The sequence below is a fragment of the Xenopus laevis genome, chromosome 2L, assembly GCF_017654675.1.
Source record: "Xenopus laevis strain J_2021 chromosome 2L, Xenopus_laevis_v10.1, whole genome shotgun sequence".
NCBI classification, from domain to species: Eukaryota; Metazoa; Chordata; class Amphibia; order Anura; family Pipidae; genus Xenopus; species Xenopus laevis.
The window spans coordinates 97,783,250-97,789,780 of NC_054373.1; positions in this window are offsets into that span (position 1 = coordinate 97,783,250).

Here is a 6,531-nt window from a genome sequence, read left to right on the forward strand (position 1 = left end):
GTTGCCATGCGGCTGCTCCTCATTCTCCGTGCTGCTGAAAACAGCCGGAGGACATTGCATCATAACGCAGTTCCATTAAGATCCCAGCCCCCGCCCCTTTCTCAAACCCATGATTGCTCCTGTCACTTAGCCCAGCCCACACAAACAAATCTCCGGCTTGCCACTCACCTGCCAGTTCCCAAATATCTTCAGAGACCCGCCCTGACAGCGTCAGGCCCGACCACTCGAAACCATCAGGCCTGTGCGATCTGTCCCACGTGTAGCTGCTAGTAGCGACTTCATCCAGAGATGGCGGAGATCGGTAAGTGATCCTGTTGCGATAGTGGAACTTGTGGGGCGGAATCAGTAGCGGGTGTGCTGGACCATGTTAGCAGCTTCTGACCATTTTAGTCCATTGCAGTGAGTTAGCGTTCCCGTTACTAACGCCTGTGCTAGCTAGTGTCACTTCAGGTCATTGCATGAGCTCGCTTCAGCACATTGACTTGAGTATAAGCCGAGGTACACTTTTCCAGCACATTTTGGATGCTGAAAAACTCGGCTTATACTCGAGTATATACGGTATATGCTCAGAAAGATAGAAAGGCAGCACTCCGGTTAAAAAGAAACGAGAAAATCAATTCATACTTACCGAGATTTTCTTTTCCTGGACTGTAACATGGCAGTGGGCACACTATGGGTTAATCCCCCCTGCCTCGTGATTGGACAGGTTTTCCTCTATAAAAGCTTACTTCCGCCCCCTGGCCGCCATCTTTGACGTACTGGAGTCTCCCCCAAACAGGGTGGGAAGCTGTGCCCACTGCCATGTTACAGTCCAGGAAAAGAAAATCTCGGTAAGTATGAATTGATTTTCTCGTTTCCTGTTCCTTCCACATGGCAGTGGGCACACTATGGGATGTACAAAAGATCAACACAATTGCTGGGAGGGAAAATTTAATTATCAAGTAGAGCAGACTGCAGAACGGCTGAACCGAAAGCCGAGCATTTTTTCATGAAAACATCGAAATGATAGTGTTTAGCAAACGTATGAAGGGAGGACCAGACTGCCGCCTTGCAGATGTCTTCCGCCGAAGCCCTGGAATGGAATGCCCTCGTGGAGTGCGCTTTTACATTAGAGGGTACACTGTCTTGTTGAGAGTTATAAGCCAGATGTATGCATTGCTTGATCCAATTGGCTATTGTCGACTTGGAAGGCTGAGTTCCTGCTTTGTTCCCAGAGGGGATCACCAGGAGGGATTCGGTCTTCCTGACGGTCTTGACTCTATCTAAATAGATAGACAGGCATCTAATGACATCCAGAGTGTGTAGACGTATTTCCTCATCCGACTTCGGATCTTGGAAGAAGGATGGCAGTATGATATCTTGGGATGTATGAAAGTCGGAGAGTCTTTTAGGGCGAAACTCGTCTGCTGTTTTTAAGATAACTCTGTCTTTGTAAGAAAGAAAGTTTGCCTTCTTGTATTGACAGGGCTTGCAGCTCGCACACTCGCCTTGCTGAAGTAATCGCTAGAAGGAAGCACATCTTGAGTGTCAGAAACTTGAGGGGTACTGTGTCCAAAGGTTCGAAAGGTTCCTTAGTTAAGGAGTTTAGGACTAAGTTGAGGTCCCAAGGGGAACGATTGAGCGGACTCTAGGTCTGAGTCTTCTTAACCCTTGGAAAAATCTTTTCACCAGGGCATGTTGAGCCCAAGGAGTTTCGGAGAAATGAGATATAGCCGAAACCTGGCCTTTAAGAGTGGAATTGCTGAGGCCTCTATCAACCCCTTGCTGAAGGAACTCTATTAGCTTGATTTCTGATAGGTTTTGGTGATTCAAGTCATTAGATTTTCCCCAGTCCAGAAATTTCTCCCATACCGTGAAATACTTTTGGATGGTGGAAGATTTCCTTGCTGCTAAAAGTGTGGAAATGGAGTTAGCAGATAACCCAGATGATCTCAGGTTCCTCCTTTCAAGAGCCATGCCGTCAAGTGTAGTCTCTCGGGATGAGGATGGGAAAATTACCCCCTGGCTGAGGAGATCCGGGAGGACCGGAAGGGTGAGAGGTTGTTCGACTGCTAGTCGTAGGAGGAGAGGAAACCATGGTCTCCTTGGCCAGAGTGGGGCTACTAACACCACCTCCGTTCGATCCTCTTTGATCTTGTCTAAGATCCGGGGAATCAGGGGAAATGGAGGGAAGAGGTATGGTCTGTGGAAGTTCCATGTTATTGAAAATGCATCTTTGAATGCTGCCCCTTTGTCCAGGCCCCAAGACACAAAGGTTGCCAGTTTCGTGTTTCTGCTCGTTGCCATTAGGTCTAGGGCAAAAGGACCCCATTTTGATTGGATGAGGAGGAATGCTTTTTGGTTTAGTTCCCATTCTCCCGGAATCGCATGTGAGCGGCTCAATTTGTCTGCTAGAGAGTTCTGACAGCCTGGGACATGTACTGCTTTTAGGTCTGTCAGGTGGAGTTCCACCCATGAGTACATATGAGTGGTCAAGGTTAATAGCTCTCGTGATTTTGTTCCACCTTGTTTGTTGACGTAAGTCACCGCCGTCATGTTGTCTGACCTGATCCGTACAGCTTTCCCTTGGACTAGGTGTTGGAATTTGAGGAGACTTAGGAAGATGGCTTTCAATTCCTTCCAGTTGGACGATTTGCGTTTCTCTTCCTTGTTCCAGTTCCCCAATACCCTGTGATTCTCTAGGTGTGCCCCCCATCCTGTCTTGCTGGCATCCGTTGTGGATGGTTATCCAATTTTTTGGAAGAAGACAAATGGGTTGTAGGAGATTCCCTTCCTGTAGCCACCAGTTGAGAGATGCCATGGTAGCTGGGCTTAAACTGATGAGTTGATTGGGGTTCATATGGTCGTGGTCCCAATTCGAGAGAAACTCCCTCTGGAGTGCTCTGGTGTGCATTCTGGCCCACTTGACGCATTCTGATGTGGATCCTAGTTTCCCCAAGATTTGTTGGCATATTCGTGCTGTTGTCATGGGGAATCGAGTGAGGGCTAGGACCGCTTCTCTGATCTCTGGAATCTTCCTTGTTGGGAGGCTTAAGGATAGAGTCCGAGTGTTTATCAGGACTCCCAGAAATTCAAAATTTTGAGTAGGTTGAGTGTGGCTCTTTTCCCAGTTGATCAACCAGCCCAGACTCTGAAGATATGCAGAGGTTGTAAGAAGGTGGGCCCTCAGAAGATCCCTGTTGGGGCATATGATTAGGAGATCGTCGAGGTAGGCGAAAATTTGTATTCCTGCTAGTCTCAGATTGGCTATCACTGGTGCCAGGATCTTGGTGAATATTCTTGGGGCCGTCGCGAGTCCAAAAGGTAGGGCACGGTATTGAAAGTGTCGGTTTAGTATGTTGAACTTCAGGTATTTCCTGTGGCGCTTTGTTACTGGGATGTGCAAGTAAGCGTCTTTCAGGTCCAGCTTTACTAGCCAGTCCCCTTGTTCTATGCAATGGGATATTGACTTTAGGGTCTCCATTCTGAAGGAGGGAATGTGAAGATTGCGGTTGAGCAATTGTAGGTTCAGGATTACTCTGAATTCTCCGTTTGCTTTTCTCCGGAGAAACAAGTGGGAGTACAGACCTTGGTGCCTTTGGTCCCTGGGAACTACAGATATTATCTTTTTTTCTAGTAGTTCTCGTATGATGAAGGTTAGTACTTTCCTTCCTTCTGGGGACATGCGTCTGTCTGAAGACATAAAATTGGTAGGTGGGAAGCTTTTGAATTCCAAGTTGTATCCGTCTGATACTATGTCTGTTACCCAAGTGTCTTTTATTTCCCGAGCCCACTCCGTCTTGAAAAGAGAGAGTCTGCCTCCTACAATGGACTGAGGGGCTCCAAGACCTTCATGCCCTTTTTTCCTGTTTTTGGACACTCTTCCCCGGAAAGGACTGGTCTTTAGGTTTCCACTGTCTGGAAAAAGGTTTGCCTGGTTTGTATTGTTTGGCATCTTTGAAATTGGGTCTAGAGATGAATCTGCCTCTGACCTGTCTCCCATCTTGTCTATCCTGAGGGAGAAAGGGTGATTTCCCTGCGGACATTTTGGATATAATTTGATCCAATTCTGGTCCGAACAGTAGGTTACCCCTAAAAGGTAGGGAGCAAAGGTTGTGTTTGGATTGCGGGTCCGCGTTCCAGTGTCTTAACCAAAGACCTCTCCTCGCGGTTACTGACAGACTCATGGATTTCCCTGCCAGTTTGACCACATCCATGGATGCTTCGGCTACAAAATCGTTCGCCACCTTGATATCTTGTAGCATGTGGGCCAGTTTGCTCCCGTCTTCGCCTTTTTTAATAGCTTCTTCCAGTTCCTGTAGCCAGATATTGTTGGCTCTGGTGACAGAGGTAATGGCCACCGCAGCTTTGCAAGTAGCTCCTCCTGCTACGTAAGCTCTTTTGAGTGAGGCATCTTGCCTCCTTTCCATGGGGTCTCGAAGTGAGACACCTTCGTCCACTGGAAGTGTGGTTCTTCTGGCCACGCGAGTGATCGCTGCGTCCACTTTGGGAGCGAATTCCCAGGCTTTGGATTGGTCTGATGGAAAGGGGAACATCTTTCTGAATCTTCTTGAAACAGTGAATTTTCTATCTGGATTTTCCCATTCAGAGTCTACTGTCTTCTTAATAAATTCATGGATAGGAAACAAATGGTTTTTCTTTGCTATGGATTTGAACATTTTGTCTTTTTTGGTTGGAGATTGTAATTTATCTTCCAAATCCAAGGTTTTCCTTAAAGCTTTGATTAAGGGCTCTACTAGATCTGTGTTGAAAGCTGAATCCTCTATGGTGGAACTGGTGGTTGATAGCTCTCCATCTGATTCTGGGCTATCCCTCCTTAGTTCGACACTTCGGCCTTCCAGACTGCTGCCTTGCAGATGTCCCTCCGCCGATGAATGCTGCACCTTCTGGAGCTTCAATAGCAATAGGTGTTGGTTGGTCTAAACCGCTGAGATGGGGGCTGATATTTTTAAGCACGTTATCCGTCACTTGTGTAACCATATCAGCCATGGATTTGTTAAATGACTCCTTCATCCAAGACATGAACTCATTGAATTGAGCCGGATTCCCTTCCGGATTCTGTATGCATTTGGCACAGGAATTGCTGTCTGGCAAAGCTGGATCGTTGCAGGAAGCACATTGTCTCCTATTGGATTTTCTTCTCTGACTTCCAGGAGAGCTCCTGTCAAGAGAAGAATACAATTAGCACTGTTTAAGTTAAGTAATGTATATTCCCATGTGAAAAGACATCCAATCTTCGCCTCTCGTAATAACTCACCCCCTTGAGCCCGAATGAGAGCGTCTGGAACTCATTGAGAATAATCCTAATTCTGACCCTGGAAGGAGAGGAACATATGTACCAGGGTGTCCTGCTCATTCATGTGGGCTTAACGTAATAAACGGAGGTGTACTTACAGTTGTACCCTCTGAACCGCACAAAGGCACTTCAGGCAAACAGTTGTCTTACCAGTCTGGCAGCTTGAGGGGGAGATGGCGCCCAGAATTTAAATTTTTTTCGCGCCAATCTGCTTCCATGCGTCATTTCCGCTCGTTTTCGCGCCCTGGCGTCAATATCGAGCGTGCGTCAGCGTAGATGCGCCCGCGTCCATGCGTTCGCGCGCCCGCGAAACACGCTGGCGTCCGTCGCCATGTTGGCTGTGGAAGCAACGGTGTCTTATTGCGCATGCGCCGTTTGCACGGCATTGCGTCTGACCGCACCGGGGGCACAATTTGGCCATAAGCCCGTCGGCTTCTCCAGGAGCTCACACAAGGATAAAAACCTCGGCTCAGGAGCTTCAGCAGGAGAGAGGCAGTCTGCTGGACATCAGGGGGGAGCGACAGGAGGAAAAAAGATGGCGGCCAGGGGGCGGAAGTAAGCTTTTATAGAGGAAAACCTGTCCAATCACGAGGCAGGGGGGATTAACCCATAGTGTGCCCACTGCCATGTGGAAGGAACAGGAAAGGTGGTTTATTGCAACAGGTCACAAATCAACATCACCTGACACGTTTCGGGAGCAACTCCCTTAATCATAGGCTTACAGGTACATTTGTGTAACTTCCTTAAATAGGCCGTTCAACAGCGGCATCTACAGGAATTGCATGAGAATACAGTGTAAACAAATTCTTTCCAATATGTCTTTTATTAAATTAACAATGTAAGTACCTAAATATAAAACACTCTTTTTATTAATCCTTTTTAAAACCAAATAGTACTGATTAAAATAGCCACAATACACTCCAAAAGGAGCTATCGTTGCAATAAGCAGAGAAAAGTGCCTATGGTCCGCCTCAGTAAATTTTAAGTTTCTGCTGGGTTAGGCATAGGGGCAGTATATTAAATACATAATAGAAAAGGGTAGCATAAAATGTGCCATTATTAATACATATAAATATCTGTGAACTACTATGAGTTAACCTAGCTGCAAGACCATTATGTTAATGTTCATATTGTCAAATGTTTTTAGGGTGGGGGCTTACTCTAGCTTCTATCCCCTTTATCACTATAAATACATGAGGTCATGTCTCGTTTAGACCTTTTGGTGTTCTGATATT